Here is a 20,044-nt window from a genome sequence, read left to right as displayed (position 1 = left end):
CATTTTTAATGCATGTGATTTAGAGTAAACTTCCAAAAGAGTGCTGAGGGAGTGTGGCATTGTTTGAGATGCTGTATTTTGCAGTAAACAAAATACCTGTCTGCCTTTTAAAGTGGATGTAAGAAGTTAGGGAATATAAAGTGGAGAATATGCCCAATTCATCACAGGCAAAGCTCTCCCAGCCACTGAGCACATCTATAAGGAGCCTTTGCACAAGAAAGCAGCATCCATCATCAAGGATCCACACCATGCAGGCCACTGCTACCATCGTGAGGGAGGTACAGGAGCCTTAGGTCCCACACCACCAGGTTCAGGAACAGTTATTACCACTCAACCACCAGGCTCCTGAACCGGTGTGGGCAACTAAACTCACCTCAAATCTGAACTGTTCCCACAACCTACAGACTCACTTTCAAGAACTCTGCAACTCAATATTATTTATTTATTTATCGTTGTTGTTATTATTTCATTTTATCTTTGTATTTACAAAGTTTGTTTATCTTTACACATTGGTTGCTTGTCAGTCTTTGTGCGTGTTTTTTCATTGATTCTATTGTATGTCTGCATTCTGCTGTGAATGCCTGGGTTGTATACAGTATCATGTACATACTGGATTAAAATTCACTTTGAACTTTGAACTTTTGAACTTTTGCGCATCCCTGCTAGAAATTACCCATCAAATAACATGCCCTAAATCAGATTATGTGATCACTCAGTTTGTGAGACTTGCTGTGTTAGGCTTCTCTTTGTGCAATTTCACAACAGTGAGTTGGATTTCCATCTTACCACCTCTCCTCATGCTTTCCTTCCACTGACCCAGATCAGATGAAGAACTCCTCCAGATTGTCTGCTACATTCACCTACGTGTCATAGTGATGGAGTCATACAGCACAGAAACAGGCCCTTCAGCCCACAGCGTACAGTAATGTGCAGAAGTCTTTGGCACATACTGTACATGCCAACCTTTTAGCTAATCCCATGTGGCAGCATTAGGAACGTATCGTTCTATGCCTAGCCGATCAAGTCATAGAGTCATAGAGCATGATAGCACAGACACAGGACCTTCAGCCCATCTAGTCCATGTCAGGCTGGTCTTCTGATTGGTTCTGACTGGTATATATACACACACAAGATTACTCAAATATTATACTGCTTAATTTCACAGTTATAATGTCACTCCCACAGGAGTTATTTTTTTCTCTAGTATAAATTTTTAGTTGAATATCTGCAGGCTTCAGCTTGATATCTTTGAAATGCCGTTCAAATTCATTTTATGGAATGACTGAAACAGCTGAACCAGTGTCCAATTCCATTTTAGTTAATTTGTTGTTCACTTCTGGCATAAACCATATTTTTTGCCTATTGCAAATTTTCACCCTGTAAATCTTAAGCTACATAATCCTGTGTCACTCTCATCGTTTTCAGATTTTTCATCAATAGTATGCAGATTAGTGCTCTTTTTGAAACTGCAACTTGACTATTTAGTGTTTTCTCTTCCCTGTGCAGTCCATTTAGTTTTGTCTGCTCTTTGTTTGTGTCCTACTTTTTGCTTTTTCAGCAATTTTCACCTTTAAATCTGCATTTGTTTGGTGTACATAAGCCCCTGCCACATCAGTAACATAATTTGTTTGGCCAGGCTGGTTTCTGTTTAGACATTGCAACTTTGTTCACACTCACTTTCATTTCTGACTGCAACTTGATTGCATCTCTGTCTGCAGTTTCCATTGAAACAGCAACTTCCACTGCTCTTTTAAATGTAAGTTGTGCTTCAGTTAGGAGCCATTTTTGAATGCCTTCTTAGATCACAAACTAAGTGATCTCTTATGGTATCATTAAGCCCAATACCAACTGACAATACTCAGACAAACTCTTCAAATCAGCACCAATCCTGAAATTTCTTTTTGATTTTCCTATGAAAACTAAAGTGTTCTGCAATCAACAGTGCCTTTGGTTCCAAGTATTCCTGCATCACCTTTACAATAGTAGCAAAGCTCATTTCTGCTGGTTTGGTTGGAGCAATCAAACTTCAAAGCAAGCTGAATGCCTTTAAAGTCAATTAACTTAGCAAACTTGGAACTCATTTCTCTTTGGCTATTTGATTTGCTTCAAAGTATGGTTCCAATAGCTCAGTATGCATGAGCCAATTGCCCGTTTTGTCATTAAACTCGACCATCTTTCCAATGTATCCAGCTATTTCTGGTTTTTTAAAATGATTATTATCATCCAGTGCTCACTCTTTATATTCACTCACCCTAAATTCTTCCACTTCCAGCCTTCTTTCTTTAAAAAACTCTATCATGTCTTCTTTTCTGAAGAACATGTGCTGCTCTGTTTTGCCATTTCTCAAAGTGTTTTTGTTTAGTACGAAAATCTTGCTTTGTTTTAACAGGTTGGTAGCCATTTTGGGTTCGTTTTAAAAATGCCTCATCACCAATGTTATATTTTGTAACTTCAAAATATTAAGTTAATTCAAACGAAAATGGGAGTCCAAAAATACAAGGTTAACTTTAAGATTACTTTAAGTGAGATGTGCAAGTACCATGTGGTAGCATGATGACGTATGCAATTAATGTGTGTTTATATATAAACCACAGTTGATTATTTAAACAGAGAATACTTAATCAAACAATATATATGCAGGATTACTCAAATATTATTGAAATATTAAATACACACCTATGACCTCAGTTCTAGACTCATCCAACTTCAATGGAAAATGCCTGCTTGAATTTACTCTGTCTATACCCCTCATAATTTCGTATATCTCTATCAAATTCCCCCTCATTCTCCTATGCATAAAGTTAATTTTTTATATATATTGAGAAAGCAAATGACTGAGATAAACATGAGTAAACATGGAGAATGAGACTGGTGAATTATTAACAATAAATAATGGCCGGGACACCAAAGGCTGCAGAATATAGAGCAAAACACAAAGTGCTCAAAGCTTCACCCGTAATAATGCTCTTGGTCGTGGTCCCTTACATATAAAAGCATTGTAGTAAAAATGAAGACACTATAAAGATGATTCACCAGTCCAATTCCTGAGACAAGAGGGTTGCCCTACCAAATAAAAAGTTTGGACCTATCTCCCTTAGAGTTGACAAGTAGGAAAGGCTGACCTTTTGCAAGCATATAAGATCCTAAGGGGGCAGATGTTAGGATGACACTAGTGGGAGACTCTCAAACAAGGGGACATAACTAAAAGTTAAGGAGCTAATACTGTGGGACAGGAATTTCTGCTCACAGAGAGTGTTGGATCTCTGGAATTCTTTGTCCCAGTGGCGGTGGAAGTTGGATCATTAGAAGTATTTAAAGTGGAGATGGGAAGAAATTTTCCTTGGAATAGAGGGGTAGAGAGAAGTCATACAGAAAATGTGTAGGGGCCAGCATGGACCAGCCATGGTGGGACAGGCTTGAAGGGCATGGCAGTCTCCTCCTACTCCTGCCTCTTGTGTTCACATGATCTTTCTTGGACTACAGAGCAAATTGTGGAGTCAAGACAAAAGGTAGGCCATTTGGCCCTTCTTACCACCATTCAGAGGCTGATCATTTATCTTAGTGCTTCTTTTTTCTACACCCTGGGTCCCTGATATGCCTATTTTCTGCTGTTTTAGAGATTTATGCCTCTTCAGAGCTCAGAACATACCTGTGTTTTTCCCCTCATCAACATAAATGTTACCTCCTGGACCATTGTCTTCTGTGGTTGGAATGTGGAAGTTCTGCTCTGTTTTTAGAGCAGCACCTGCGTCTGTAGAAAACATTGCTCACCTGCTCCATGGTCTCAGAACAAGGGGCTATGTATTTAAGACTGAGGAGTGAAATAATCTCTTCTCTCAGAGGGCTGTGGGTCTTTGTGAGGGCAGAGACTATGTGTATATTTAAGGCCAAAGTATATCTCAAATCGGTCATAATCAATGCATAAGAGCAGGAAAGTGGTTTTGAGTTTGACAATCCATTGATGCGCCTGATTTGTTGAGCTTCCTCAGCGACTTGCTTGTTGCTCCAGGTTCCAGATTGGAATAGCTTTTTCCTCTCCACCATCAGATTTCTGAATGTTCCATGAACACTATCTCACTATTCCTCTTTGTACTATTTATTTATTTGTAACTTCTAGTAGTTTGTTTGTCTTGCACTGTGCTGCTGACACAAAACAACAAATTTCATGATGTATGTCAGTGATTCTGAACGGGCAAGCAGGCTTGAGGGACTGATCGGTCTGAAGGCATAAAATCTAGAAGTAACACAGTGTGGCCCAACTCATTCATGCTGACTGAGGTGCCCACCAAGCTGGTTCCATCTGCCCGTGTTTGGCCCATATCCCTCTAAACCCCTCCTATCCATGTACTTAGCTAAAAGTTTGTTAATGTTGTTATTGTATCTGCCTCAACCATTTCCTCTGACAGCTTGTTCCATCTACACCGAGTGACCACCTTATTACATAGATAGATAGATAGATAGATACTTTATTGATCCCAAAGGAAATTACAGTGTCACAGTAGCATTACAAGTGCACAGATACACAAATATTAGAATAGAAGTAAGAAAGAATTTAAAAAGTTACCTCAAACCATCTAACAGGAAGGGGTCACCACTTACCCAAGTACAGGTTGATTCATTATAGAGCCTAATGACTAAGGGTAAGAATGACCTCATATAGCGCTCTTTGGAGCAGCACAGTTGTCTTACTCTGTTACTGAAAGTGCTCCTCTGTTCAGCCAAGGTGCAGAGGGTAAGAAACATTGTCCAGAATTTCCAGGATTTTCCATAGGGTCCTTTGTTCTACCACAGTCTCCAGCTTACAGAGAATGGCACAAAGAACAAAATACATCCAGAGAGTGTCAGTTCTGTGGGCAAAACGCTTTGTTAATAAGGTCAGGGGAGAACGGCCAAACTGGTTCAAGCCGGCAGAGAGGCCAGACATTACAACAGTGGTGTGCAGAAGAGTATCTCTGTTCTCACAACACGTAACATTTTGGAGTGGATAGGCTACAACAGCAGAAGACAGTTATATTTTGTAACTCCCAAAACATAGAACTAATTAAAAGAAACACACAGAGCAGGAATGCGCATACGAGTTTTGTTTTTCTACTTTAACTGAGGTGTGTGCGTGTGACATGGTGGCATAATGACATATGCCATTCACATACTTTTACATATAACCCATAATGAATTATGTAAATAAACAAAGAATGCTTGATCAAACAATATGAGGGTATATTTACAATATTACTGAAATAGTAAATATACAACAAAGACCACAAACATACACTGAGTGTACATACCTCCATCTGTGTAAAGAAGTTGCTGCTTGGGACCCTTTTAAATCTTTCACCTCTCACTTTAAATCTGTGCTCTCTAATTTTTAGTTCCCTTTCCCCTTCTATACTCCAAATGATTTTATACAGCTCTATTTCATCACCCCTCAATCTCCCAAATTCCAGTGCCTGCCAAACCTTTCTCCATAACTTGGGCCCTGAAAACCGGGCGGCATCCTGGTAAATCTTCTCCGTGCTCTGTCCGCTTTGATGGTGTTTTTCCTACAACAGGATAACTAAAACTGTACACAGCACTCCAAGTGCAGCCTTGTACGACTGCAACATAATGTCTTAATGCCTACACTCAGTGCCAAATGTCTTCTTCACCAACCTGAGTGCCAGCGATGCCTGTACTTGTATCCCTTAGTTCCCTTGTTTTGCAAAGCTCCCTTTACTTTAAAATCCTGAAGGACAGGATGAATGCAAGTGGCTTTTCCCCTTGGGTTGTACAAGACTGGAGCTGTAGCTTTAGGGTGAAAGGTAAAATATTTAAGGGTAACCTGAGGTTGATCTTCATCACTCAGAGGATGGTGTGAGTGTGGAATGAGCAGCCAGCAGAAGTGTTAGATGCTGATATGATTGTAACATTTAAGAGAAGTTTAGATAGGTGCATGGATGGGAGAGGTATGGAGGTCTATGGTTCTAGTGCAGGTCAATGGGATTAGTGTAACAAAAATATTTTAAAATTCATTCCTTTTCCTTTTCTGATTCAGCAGCAAGAGGTATCCACAAACAAAGGAGGTTAGTGGTTAAAAAGTATTACTTTATTAGAGTTACACAAAGAATAAAAACTAGAAAAAAAAAGATTAATAAAATATAAAAAGTGACAAAATAATACTTATCAACCAATCACTAACCACATCATACAATATACTACCAGACTGTATGTGTGTGTGTGTGTGTGTGTGTGTGTGTGTGTGTGTGTGTGTGTGTGTCTGTATCTCTATCTCTCTATCTCTACCTCCAACTCTTAGCACTAATCTCGGCCCAGCCTAAGAGAAGATTTTCACTTGCACAAAGATATTGTTATACCTGTCATGACCCTTTACCCTAGTACTTTCCCAGACAGCCATGTTTTCACTGTTATCTACTCTGACTGGTACTCACACTAAGTTCTCAAAACATGGCTGAGGACCGGTTCCTTTCTACACTCTCACCTCCCAGACAAACACTACATTATGGTTTGTAACTCCAAAAAGTAAAACTAATCAAAGAAAAACAAGGGAGTCTGAAATGAGAATCTAACTTCATTCTTTATTTTAAGCGAGGCGCGTTCATATCATATGCTAGCAACAAGACATATGCAATTCACACATTTTTACATATAAACCATAATGAATCATTTAAACAAATGAAGAATATTTAATCAAACAATATATTTACAGTATTACTGGAATATTAAATACTCAACACACCATTTTGTCTTACAAACTTCCATTTAGTGTTGCACATTTTAGCATTACCAAGGAGGAATCACATCTCACTCTTATCTCGGCAGAAGAACAGGCTGGCACAGACTAGGCTGATGGTCCTGGTTTTACACTCTGGTGCTCTATGACTGTGACTGTGACTACCCGGTTCTATTCCTGTTCGCACTGCTCGTGGTAAAAAGACCAAGGTTGTAGAGGTGACTGATCACTGTCAGTGCTGATGCAAATCAGCTGTCAGTGCAGAGACACTGAGCAAGATGAAAGTGGTTGATTTACTGCAGTAAATATGCAGCAGAAAGCACACAAACAGATCTGTCAGCAACAAAATACCGAACACATAAAAGATGGGAAAATCAAAACATCCTGGTTAATATGCCAGCAACCCCAGCTGAATTCCACTGCTCTCTGGGAGGAGTTTCTACGTTCTCCCCACGACTGCGTGGGTTTCCTCTGGGAGCTCTGGTTTCCTCCCACAGTCCAAACAAGTATGGTTTGGTAGGTTAATTGGTGACATGGGTGTAATTGGGCAGCGCGGGCATATTAGGCCAGAAGAGCCTGTTACCCTGCTGTGCCTGTAAAGGTAAGTACATAGATAGATAGATAGATAGATAGACCATCCAGGCCATTGTTGCCATCAGGAAGGAGATACAATCCTCAGGTCCCACACCACCAGGTTCAGGAACAGTTATTACCATTCTGTCATCAGGCTCCTGGACGAGAGTAGATAACTTCACTCACTTCACCACTGAACTGATTCCACAACCTATGGACTCACTTTCAAGGATTCTATAACTCATGTTAGCTGTATTTAATATTATGACTTTTTTTTGTATTTGCACAGTTCGTCTTCTTTTGCACACTGGTTGTCTGTCAGTCTTTGTAAATAGTTTTTCATTAATGCTGTTGTATTTCTTTGTTGTACTGTAAATCCTGCAGGAAAATGAATCTCAGGGTAGACTATGGTGACATATACATACTTTGATAATAAACTTACTTTGAAATTCCATCTTTTAACTATTATGCTTGGTTCTGTGCTGACGCATCCTTGCACCCTCTCCAATAGGCCTTGACTTCAGTATTTAAGGATGAAGCATTTCTGAGTCTCAGTGTCTCATCCTGCATATTTAAGGACAATTTAACTCTACTCTTCCACATCAGAGTCTGGAGGGTCTCAGAACCTCCTCCTTCTGCATCTGAACTCAATGCGTAGTCGGACCAAAGTGCATAGTTCCCTGAGGGTGGAATCTCATGTGGATAAGGTGGTGAAGAAAGCTTTTGGTATGCTGGCCTTTATAAATCAGAGCATTGAGTATAGGAGTTGGGATGTAATGTTGAAAATGTACAAGGCATTGGTAAGGCCAAATTTGGAGTATTGTGTACAGTTTTGGTCACCGAATTATAGGAAAGATGTCAATAAAATTGAGAGAGTACAGAGAAGGTTTACTAGAATGTTACCTGGGTTTCATCACCTAAGTTACAGAGAAAGGTTGAACAAGTTGGGAACAACAGGAATTCTGCAGATGCTGGAAATTCAAGCAATACACATCAAAGTTGCTGGTGAACGCAGCAGGCCAGGCAGCAACTCTAGGAAGAGGTACAGTCGACGTTTTGGGCCGAGACTCTTCATCAGGACTAACTGAAGGAGGAGTTAGTAAGAGGTTTGAAAGTGGGAGGGGGAGGGGGAGATCCAAAATGATAGGAGAAGACAGGAGGGGGAGGGATGGAGCCAAGAGCTGGACAGGTGATTGGCAAAGGGGATATGAAAGGATCATGGGACAGGAGGTCCGGGGAGAAAGACAAGGCGGGGGGAACCAGAGGATGGGCAAGGGGTATAGTCAGAGGGACAGAGGGAGAAAAAAGAGAGTGAGAGAAAGAATGTGTGTATAAAAATAATTAACGGATGGGGTACAAGGGGGAGGTGGGGCATTAGCAGAAGTTAGAGAAGTCAATGTTCATGCCATCAGGTTGGAGGCTACCCAGACGGAATATAAGGTGTTGTTCCTCCAACCTGAGTGTGGCTTCATCTTTACAGTAGAGGAGGCCGTGGATAGACATGTCAGAATGGGAATGGGATGTGGAATTAAAATGTGCGGCCACTGGGAGATCCTGCTTTCTCTGGTGGACAGAGCATAGGTGTTCAGCAAAGCGGTCTCCCAGTCTGCGTCGGGTCTCGCCAATATATAGAAGGCCATATCGGGAGCACTGGACACAGTATATCACCCCAGCCAACTCACAGGTGAAGTGTCGCCTCACCTGGAAGGACTGTCTGGGGCCCTGAATGGTGGTAAGGGAGGAAGTGTAAGGGCATGTGTAGCACTTGTTCCGCTTACAAGGATAAGTGCCAGGAGGGAGATCAGTGGGGAGGGATGGGGGGGAACGAATGGACAAGGAAGTTGCGTAGGGAGCGATCCCTGCAGAAAGCAGCGAGGGGGGGAGGGAAAAATGTGCTTAGCGGTGGGATCCCGTTGGAGGTGGCGGAAGTTACGGAGCCAGGGAACTTAAAATCATCGAAAAGTTTGAGAGCGTGAGAAGTGTCATGAACATAGTAGGAAGGGATTGAACAAGGGGGGATGTCTACTATAAGCCTACTGACTCTCACAGCTATCTGGACTATTCCTCTTCTCACGCTGTCTCTTGCAAAAATGCCATCCCCTTCTCGCAATTCCTCCGTCTCTGCCGCATCTGCTCTCAGGATGAGGCTTTTCATTCCAGGACGAGGGAGATGTCTTCATTTTTTAAAGAAAGGGGCTACCCTTCCTTCACCATCATCTCTGCTCTCAAACGCATCTCCCCCATTTCATGCACATCTGCTCTCACTCCATCCTCCCGCCACCCCACTAGGAATAGGGTTCCCCTGGTCCTCACCTACCACCCCACCAGCCTCCAGGTCCAACATATTATTCTCCGTAACTTCCGCCACCTCCAACGGGATCCCACCACTAAGCACATCTTTCCCTCCCCTCCTTGCTGCTTTCCACAGGGATCGCTCCCTACACGACTCCCTTGTCCATTCGTCCCCCCCATCCCTCCCCACTGATCTCCCTTCTGGCACTTATCCTTGTAAGCGGAACAAGTGCTACACATGCCCTTACACTTCCTCCCTTACCACCATTCAGGGCCCCAGACAGTCCTTCCAGGTGAGGCAACACTTCACCTGTGAGTCGGCTGGGGTGACATACTGCGTCTGGTACTTCCGATGTGGCCTTCTATATATTGGCGAGACCCGACGCAGACTGGGAGACCGCTTTGCTGAACACCAACGCTCTGTCCGCCAGAGAAAGCAGGATCTCCCAATGGCCACACATTTTAATTCCACGTCCCATTCCCATTCTGATATGTCTATCCACGGCCTCCTGTACTGTAAAGATGAAGCCACACTCAGTTTGGAGGAACAACACCTTATATTCCGTCTGGGTAGCCTCCAACCTGATGGCATGAACATTGACTTCTCTAACTTCCGCTAATGCCCCACCTCCCCCTCGTACCCGATCAGTTATTTATTTTTATACACACATTCTTTCTCTCACTCTCCTTTTTCTCCCTCTGTTCCTCTGACTATACCCCTTGCCCATCCTCTGGTTCCCCCACCCTTGTCTTTCTCCCTGGGCCTCCTGTCCCATGATCCTCTCATATCCCTTTTGCCAATCAGCTGTCCAGCTCTTGGCTCCATCCTTCCCCCTCCTGTCTTCTCCTATCATTTTGGATCTCCCCCCCCCCTCCCACTTTCAAATCTCTTACTAACTCTTCCTTCAGTTAGTCCTGACCAAGGGCCTCGGCCTGAAACGTCGACTGTACCTCTTCCTTGAACTAGTTGGGTCTTTATTCTTTGGAGAGTAGAAGGTTGAGGGGGCCCTTGATAGAGGTATTTAAAATTATGATGGGGGGGTAGATAGAGTTGACGTGAATAGGCTTTTTCCATTGGGAGTTGGGGAGATTCAAACAAGAGGACATGAGTTGAGAGTTAAAGGGCAAAAGTTTAGGGGTAACATGAGGGGGAACTTCTTTACTCAGAGAGTGGTAGCTGTGTGGAACAAGCTTCAAGAAGTGGTTGAGGCAGGTTCGATGTTGTCGTTTAATTTAAATTGGATAGATATATGGACAGGAAAGGAATGGAGGGTTATGGGCTGAGTGCAGGTTGGTGGGACTAGGTGAGAGTAAGAGTTCGGCACGGACTAGAAGGGCCGAGATGGCCTGTTTCCGTGCTGTAATTGTTATATGGTTATATAGTTATATGTTAGCTCATGTGGAGGGAAGAGGGGCTACTGTCTAAAAGTAAGTGTCACCCATTTAGGAGAGGGATAAGGCAACTTTTTTCCTTGAGGGTCACATCTTCGGAATTTTTTCCTCTGAGGGACGTGCAACTATTGGAGATTCTTTGAACATTTTAAGGTAAATGTGTTGTAAATAGATACTTGCTGAAGCTGTAGGGTATAAAGCAACATAGGGTGGAGAGAAATTCAGAGCTGAGGTTACAATCAGAGCAGATGTGAATGAATTGCAAGTGCAGATTGTTATTAATGATTATGATATAGTTGGGATCACAGAGACATGGCTCCAGGGTGACCAAGGATGGGAGCTCAACGTTCAGGGATATTCAATATTCAGGAGGGATAGACATGAAAGAAAAGGAGGTGGAGTGGTGTTGCTGGTTAAAGAGGAGATTAACGCAATAGAAAGGAAGGACATAAGCCGGGAAGATGTGGAATCGATATGGATAGAGCTGCATAACACTAAGGGGCAGAAAACGCTGGTGGGAGTTGTGTACAGGCCACCTAACAGTAGTAGTGAGGTCGGAGATGGTATAAAACAGGAAATTAGAAATGTGTGCAATAAAGGAACAGCAGTTATAATGGGTGACTTCAATCTACATGTAGATTGGGTGAACCAAATTGGTAAAGGTGCTGAGGAAGAGGATTTCTTGGAATGTATGCGGGTTGGTTTTTTGAACCAACATGTCAAGGAACCAACTAGAGAGCAGGCTATTCTAGACTGGGTTGTGAGCAATGAGGAAGGGTTAATTAGCAATCTTGTCGTGAGAGGCCCCTTGGGTAAGAGTGACCATAATATGGTGGAATTCTTCATTAAGATGGAGAGTGACATAATTAATTCAGAAACAAAGGTTCTGAACTTAAAGAGGGGTAACTTTGAAGGTATGAGACGTGAATTAGCTAAGATAGACTGGCAAATGACACTTAAAGGATTGACGGTGGATATGCAATGGCAAGCATTTAAAGATTGCATGGATGAACTACAACAATTGTTCATCCCAGTTTGGCAAAAGAATAAATCAAGGAAGGTAGTGCACCCGTGGCTGACAAGAGAAATTAGGGATAGTATCAATTCCAAAGAAGAAGCATACAAGTTAGCCAGAAAAAGTGGCTCACCTGAGGACTGGGAGAAATTCAGAGTTCAGCAGAGGAGGACAAAGGGCTTAATTAGGAAGGGGAAAAAAGATTATGAGAGAAAACTGGCAGGGAACATAAAAACTGACTGTAAAAGCTTTTATAGATAGGTAAAAAGGAAAAGACTGATAAAGACAAATGTAGGTCCCCTGCAGACAGAAACAGGTGAATTGATTATGGGGAGCAAGGACATGGCAGACCAATTGAATAATTACTTTGGTTCTGTCTTCACTAAGGAGGACATAAATAATCTTCCAGAAATAGTAGGGGACAGAGGGTCCAGTGAGATGGAGGAACTGAGCAAAATACATGTTAGTAGGGAAGTGGTGTTAGGTAAATTGAAGGGATTAAAGGCAGATAAATCCCCAGGGACAGATGGTCTGCATCCCAGAGTGCTTAAGGAAGTAGCCCAAGAAATAGTAGATGCATTAGGGATAATTTTTCAAAACTCGTTAGATTCTGGACTAGTTCCTGAGGATTGGAGGGTGGCTAATGTAACTCCACTTTTTAAAAAAGGAGGGAGAGAGAAACCAGGGAATTATAGACCTGTTAGCCTAACGTCGGTGGTGGGGAAACTGCTGGAGTCAGTTATCAAAGATGTGATAACAGCACATTTGGAAAGCAGCGAAATCATCGGACAAAGTCAGCATGGATTTGTGAAAGGAAAATCATGTCTGACGAATCTCATAGAATTTTTTGAGGATGTAATTAGTAGAGTGGATAGGGGAGAACCAGTGGATGTGGTATATTTGGATTTTCAAAAGGCTTTTGACAAGGTCCCACACAGGAGATTAGTGTGCAAACTTAAAGCACACAGTATTGGGGGTAAGGTATTGATGTGGATAGAGAATTGGTTAGCAGACAGGAAGCAAAGAGTGGGAATAAACGGGACCTTTTCAGAATGGCAGGCAGTGACTAGTGGGGTACCGCAAGGCTCAGTGCTGGGACCCCAGTTGTTTACAATATATATTAATGACTTGGATGAGGGAATTAAATGCAGCATCTCCAAGTTTGCGGATGACACGAAGCTGGGCGGCAGTGTTAGCTGTGAGGAGGATGCTAAGAGGATGCAGGGTGACTTGGATAGGTTGGGTGAGTGGGAAAATTCATGGCAGATGCAATTTAATGTGGATAAATGTGAAGTTATCCACTTTGGTGGCAAAAATAGGAAAACAGATTATTATCTGAATGGTGGCCAATTAGGAAAAGGGGAGGTGCAACGAGACCTGGGTGTCATTATACACCAGTCATTGAAAGTGGGCATGCAGGTACAGCAGGCGGTGAAAAAGGCAAATGGTATGCTGGCATTTATAGCAAGAGGATTTAAGTACAGGAGCAGGGAGGTACTACTGCAGTTGTACAAGGCCTTGGTGAGACCACACCTGGAGTATTGTGTGCAGTTTTGGTCCCCTAATCTGAGGAAAGACATCCTTGCCATAGAGGGAGTACAAAGAAGGTTCACCAGATTGATTTCTGGGATGGCAGGACTTTCATATGAAGGAAGACTGGATGAACTAGGCTTGTACTCGTTGGAATTTAGAAGATTGAGGAGGGATCTGATTGAAACGTATAAAGTCCTAAAGGGATTGGACAGGCTAGATGCAGGAAGATTGTTCCCGATGTTGGGGAAGTCCAGAACGAGGGGTCACGGTTTGAGGATAAAGGCAAAGCCTTTTAGGGCTGAGATTAGGAAAAACTTCTTCACACAGAGAATGGTGAATCTGTGGAATTCTCTGCCACAGGAAACAGTTGAGGCTAGTTCATTGGCTATATTTAAGAGGGAGTTAGATATGGCCCTTGTGGCTAGGGGGATCAGAGGGTATGGAGGGAAGGCTGGGGCAGGGTTCTGAGTTGGATGATCAGCCATGATCATAATAAAAGGCGGTGCAGGCTCGAAGGGCCGAATGGTCTACTCCTGCACCTATTTTCTATGTTTCTATGTTTCTATTAAATGGCAGAGCAGACTCAAGCGTCCTGGTCCTAATTTGCATTGTCATGTTACTGTGGAGTTGGAGGTGTCGGAGAACGCTTATCTGCCTCTACAGGAATTACAAATTAAAGGAAGACATTGATTCATAGAATCACACAGTACAGACATGGGCAATGAGATCATTAAGCACCAATCATGCACTAATCACTTTCTATAACCTCCCCATACAACTATCGAGTCTTCCCCTAGGTTTTACCACTCAGTTCTATAACCTGCCAACCGAACCCTGTTTGGAATGTGGGGGAAACCAGAGAAACAGAGGGAACCCACATGGTGATAGAGCCACATAAAATGCTGCAGGAACTCAGCAGATCAAGCAGCTTCAACACAGGGAAATGGACAGTCAAAGGTTTGGGTCGAGACTCTTGATTCCTCTCCAGAGATGCTGCTCGACTCCAGAATTTTCAGGAACACAATCAGGTTTAATATCACTGGCTTATCTTGTGAAATTTGTGAACCTTGCAGCAGCTCTACAAAGCAATACATGGTAATATAAAAAAACATGAAATACACTAAGTACATATAGGTATACAAAATAGTTAAATAGTGCGAAAAATAGGAAATGAGGTGTTCATAGGCTCAATGTCCGTTCAGAAATCATATGGCAGAGGAAATGAAGCTGTTCCTGAACCACTGAGTGTGTGCCTTCAGGCTTCTGGACCTCCTTCCTGACGGTAAAAATTGGAAGAAGGCATGTCCTGGGTGATGGGGGTCCTTAATAATGGACGCCGCCTTTTTGGGTAGTGCGGAAGCTAGTACCCGTGATGGAGCTGACTAATTTTACAACTACGATCCTGTGCAGTAGCATCCTCCCCCTCCCCAGTACCCAATGGTGATGCAGCTGGTCAGAATATTCTTCACAGTACATCTGTAGAAATTTTCAAACATTTTAAGTGAAATTCCAAAACTCCCCAAACTCCTGATGAAATATAGCCACTGTCTTGCTTTCTTTATAGATGCATCAATATGTTGGGACCAGATTAGGTCCACAGAGATCTTGACACCTAGGAACTTGAAATTGCTCACTCCCTCCACTTCTGATCCCTCTGAGGATTGGTTTGCGTTCCCTTGTATTACCCTTTCTGAAGTCCACAGTCAGCTCTTTGCTCTTACTGATGTAGTGTGCAAGGTTGTTGCTGAGACACCACTCAATTAGCTGGTATACCCCGCTCCTGTACGCCCTCTCTTCTCCTTCTGAGATTCTGCCAACAACAGTTGTATCATCAGCAAATTTGTAGATGGCATTTGAGCTATACCTAGCCACTCAGTCATGGGTATAGAGAGAGAGTAGAGCAGTGTCCTAAGCACACACCCTTGAGGTGCACCAGTGTTGATTGTCAATGAGGTGAAGATGTTATCACCAATCCGCACAGATTGTGGTCTTCCGGTTGGGAAGTCGAGGATCCAATTGCAGAGGGAGGTACGGAGGTCCAGGTTCTGTAACTTCTCAATCAGGACTGTGGGAATGATGGTATTAAATGCTAAGCTATGGTCAATGAACAGCATCCTGACATAGGTGTTTGCGTTGTCCAGATGTTCTAAGGCAGTGTGAAGAGCCGTTGAGATTGCATCTGCCACTGACCTATTGTTGCAAAAGGCAAATTGCAGTGAGGAAGACGTTGATTCTAGCCATGACCAATTCTCTCAAAGCATTTCTTCACCTTAGATGTGAGAGCTACTGGGTGATAGTCATTAAGGCAGATCACACTGCTCTTCTAAGGCACTGGTGTAATTGCTGCCTTTTTGAAGCAGGTGGGAACTTCCGACTGTAGGAGTGAGAGGTTGAAAATGTCTTTGAACACTTCCACCTGTTGGTTGGCACAAACTTTCAGAGCCTTACCAGGGACTCCACTGGGGCCTGCAACCTTGCAAGGGTTCACCCTCCTGGAAGACAGCTTGTCATCCGTTTCCAAGACAGAGGTCACAAGGTCTTCAGATGCTGCAGGGATCCTAACAGCTATAGTTTTATTCTCCTTTTCAAGGCGAGCATAAAAGGCGTTGAGCTCATCTGGTAGTGAAGCATCACTGCCATTCATGCTATTGGGTTTCACTTTGTAGGAAGTAATGTCCTGCAAACCCTACCAGAGTTGTCGTACATCCAATCTCGTTTGGAATTGCTTCTTAGTTCTTGAAATATCCCTCCACAAGTCATACCTGACAAGAGAAAATCTGCAGATGCTGGAAATCCAAGAAACACACATCTTCAACTGTTTATTCTTTTCCATAGCCTGGCCTGCTGAGTTCCTCCAGCATTTCGTGTGTGTTGCAAATCATACCTGTTTTTTTCTTCAGACCTGGGTCACCAGACTTGAATGCCACAGATCTAGCCCTCAGCAGGCAATGTACCTCTTGGTTCATCCATGGCTTTTGGTTTGGGAGTGTACAGCAAGTTTTCATAGGCACACACTCGTCCACACAGGTGTTAATGAAGACAGTGACAACTGCAGCGTACTGATCCAGATTCGAAGACGAATCCCCGAATACAGTCCAGTCCACCAATTCAGAGCAGTCCTGTAGGTGCTCCTGTGCTTCCCTTGGCAATACCTTCTTAGGTTCTGTCGTTTTCAGTCTCTGCCTATACTCAGGGTGGAGAAGTGTGGCCAGACTTGTGTGTGTTGCTCTGGATTTCCGGCATCTGCAGCCTGTCCTGTGGTCACAGGGAGAGTGTGCAAACTCCACACAGACAACACTGCAGGTCAGGATTGAACAGGGTCATTGGAACTGTGAGGAGTTGGCTCTATTTGCTGAAACTCTCTGTTTCCTGAGGTCATCTGCTCTTACATATTCTGTCCTATTGTGACTCTTAACTGCCCTTCCTTTACAATGTCCCAGGATACAATTCACGTGGGGCATCTTATGTTGGACTTTTCCAACGTTGTCCCCATCCTGAAAGAAGGAGATGAAAAATAACGGCCGGAACACTGGTGTACCAAGCAGAGCCACTGCCTCAGTCCTGACCTTAGATACCTTCTACATGTTCTCTGCAAGAGCAAGAACCTCTGGGTGCTACGGTTCCCTCCACCTCTCAAAGACATGCAGGATCATTGGCTAATTGGCCACTGTAAATTGCCCCTGGTGTGCAAATGAGTGATAGAATCTAGGGGGAGGGCAATGTGGGGTAAATAACAAAGAGGTAGGGGGAGGGTAATGTGGGGTAGATAACAAAGTGGTAGGGGGATGGCAATGTGGGGTAAGTAACAAAGAGTAACAAAGTTGGCACGGACTCAGTGGGCGGGCGCCCGTTTTCGTGCTGTACCGCTCTACAAGGGGTGAGATTTGTTCCACTCATAGAAACATAGAATCATAGAAAACCTACAGCACAATACAGGCCCTTCAGCCCATAAAACTGTGCCGAACATGTCCTTGCCTTAGAAATTACCTACAGTTACCCATAGCCCCCTATTTTTCTAAGCTCCATGTACCTGTCCAGGAGTCTCTTAAAAGACCCTGTCATATCCGCCTCCACCACAGTCGCCAGCAGCCCATTCCACACACTCACCACTCTCTGCATAAAAAACTTACCCCTGACATCTCCTCTGTACCTGCTTCCAAGCACCTTAATACTGTGCCCTCTCATGCTAGCCATTTCAGCCCTGGGAAAAAGCCTCTGACTATCCACATGATCAATGCCTCTCATCATCTTGTACACCTCAATCAGGTCACCTCTCATCCTCCGCCGCTGCAAGGAGTAAAGGCCGAGTTCACTCAACCTATTCTCATAACGCATGCTCCCCAATGCAGCAACATCCTTGTAAATCTCCTCTGCACCCTTTCTATGGTTTTCACATCCTTCCTGCAGTGAGGCAACCAGAACTGAGCACAGTACTCCAAGTGGGGTCTGACCAGGGTCCTATATAGCTGCAACATTACCTCCCGGCTCCTAAACTCAATCCCACAATTGATGAAGGACAATGCACCATATGCTTTCTTAACCACAGAGTCAACCTGCACAGCTGCTTTGAGTGTCCTATGGACTCAGATCCCAAGATCCCTCTGATCCTCCGCACTGCCAAGAGTCTTACCATTAATACTATATTTTGCCATCATAGTTGACCTACCAAAATGAATCATCTCACACTTATCCGGGTTGAACTCCATCTGCCATTTCTCAGCCCAGTTTGCATCCTATCAAAGTCCCGCGTTAACCTCTGACAGCCCTCCACACTATCCACAACACCTCCAACCTTTGTGTCACCAGCATTTTTACTAACCCATCCCTCCACTTCCTCATCCAGGTCATTTATAAAAAAAAACACAAAGAGTAGGGGTCCCAAAACAGATCCCTGAGGCACACCATTGGTCACTGACCTCCATGCAGAATACAACCACTACAACCACTCCTTGCCTTCTGTGGGCAAGCCAGTTCTGGATCCACAAAGCATTGTCCCCTTGGATCCCATGCCTCCTTACTTTCTCAATAAGCCTTGCGTGGGGTACCTTTTCAAATGCCTTGCTGAAATCCATATACACTACATCTACTGCTTTACCTCCATCAATATGTTTAGTCACATCCTCAAAGAATTCAATCAGGCTCATAAGGCATGACCTGCCTTTGACAAAGCCATGCTGACTATTCCTAATCATATTATGCCTCTCCAAATGTTCATAAGTCCTGCCTCTCAGGATCTTTTCCGTCAGCTTACCAACCACTGAAGTAAGGCTCACTTGTCTATAATTTCCTGGGCTATCTCTACTCCCTTTCTTGAATAATTGAACAACATCCGCAACCCTCCAACCCTCCAGTACCTCTCCCGTCCCCATTGATGATGCAAAGATCATCACCAGAGGCTATCTCTACTCCCTTTCTTGAATAATTGAACAACATCCGCAACCCTCCAACCCTCCAGTACCTCTCCCGTCCCCATTGATGATGCAAAGATCATCACCAGAGGCTCAGCAATCTCCTCCCTCACCTCCTGCAGTAGCCTGGGGTACATCTCATCCGTTCCTGGTGACTTATCCAACTTGATGCTTTCCAAAAGCTCCAGCACTCCTCTTTCTTTATATCTATATGCTCAAGCTTTTCAGTCCGCTGAAAGTCATCCCTACAATCACCAAGATCCTTTTTTGTAGTGAATACTGAAGTAAAGTACTCATTAAGTACCTTTGCTGTCTCCTCCGGTTCCATACACACTTTTCCACTATCACACTTGATTGGTCCTATTCTCTCACTTCTTATCCTCTTGCTCTTCACATACTTGTAGCAAGCCTTGGGGTTTTCCTTAATCCTGCCCGCCAAGTCGTTCTCATGGCCCCTTCTGGCTCTCCTAATTTCATCCTTAAGCTCCTTCATGCTAGCCTTATAATCTTCTAGATCTCTATCATTACCTAGTTTTTTTGAAAGTTTCGTAAGCTTTTCTTTTCTTCTTGACTAGATTTACAACAGCCTTTGTACACCACGGTTCTGTACCCTACCATCTTTTCCCTGTCTCATCGGAACGTACCTATGCAGAACTCCACACAGGTATCCCCTGAACTTCTGCCATATTTCCCTGAGAATATCTGTTCCCAATTTATGCTTCCAAGTTCCTGTCTGATAGCCACATATTTCCCCTTACTCTAATTAAATGCTTTCTTAATTTGTCTGTTCCTATCCCTCTCCAATGCTATGGTAAAGGAGATAGAATTGTGGTCACTATCTCCAAAATGATCTTCCACTGAGAGATTTGACAGCTGACCAGGTTCATTTCCCAATACCAGATCAAGTACAGCGTCTCCTCTTGTAGGCTTATTTACATATTGTGTCAAGAAACCTTCCTGAACACACCTAATAAACTTCACCCAATCTAAATCCCTCACTCTAGGGAGATGCCAATCAATATTTGGGAAATTATAATCTCCCACCATGACAACTCTGTTATTATTAAACTTTTCCAGAATCTGTCTCCCTATCCGCTCCTCAAT

General features: G+C 43.4%; 1 protein-coding gene across 6 annotated transcripts in view; it reads left to right on the top strand.

The window, feature by feature from the left end:
- The window catches only part of si:dkey-91i10.2 (uncharacterized protein LOC555224 homolog), a 214,629-nt gene that overhangs the window by 54,064 nt on the left and 140,521 nt on the right, over nt 1–20,044 (top strand). The window lies entirely within an intron of this gene.

Source organism: Mobula hypostoma, chromosome 6, assembly GCF_963921235.1.
Source record: "Mobula hypostoma chromosome 6, sMobHyp1.1, whole genome shotgun sequence".
NCBI lineage: Eukaryota > Metazoa > Chordata > Chondrichthyes > Myliobatiformes > Myliobatidae > Mobula > Mobula hypostoma.
Note: the sequence above shows the minus strand (reverse complement) of the source record. Positions and strands in the feature narration are given on the sequence as shown.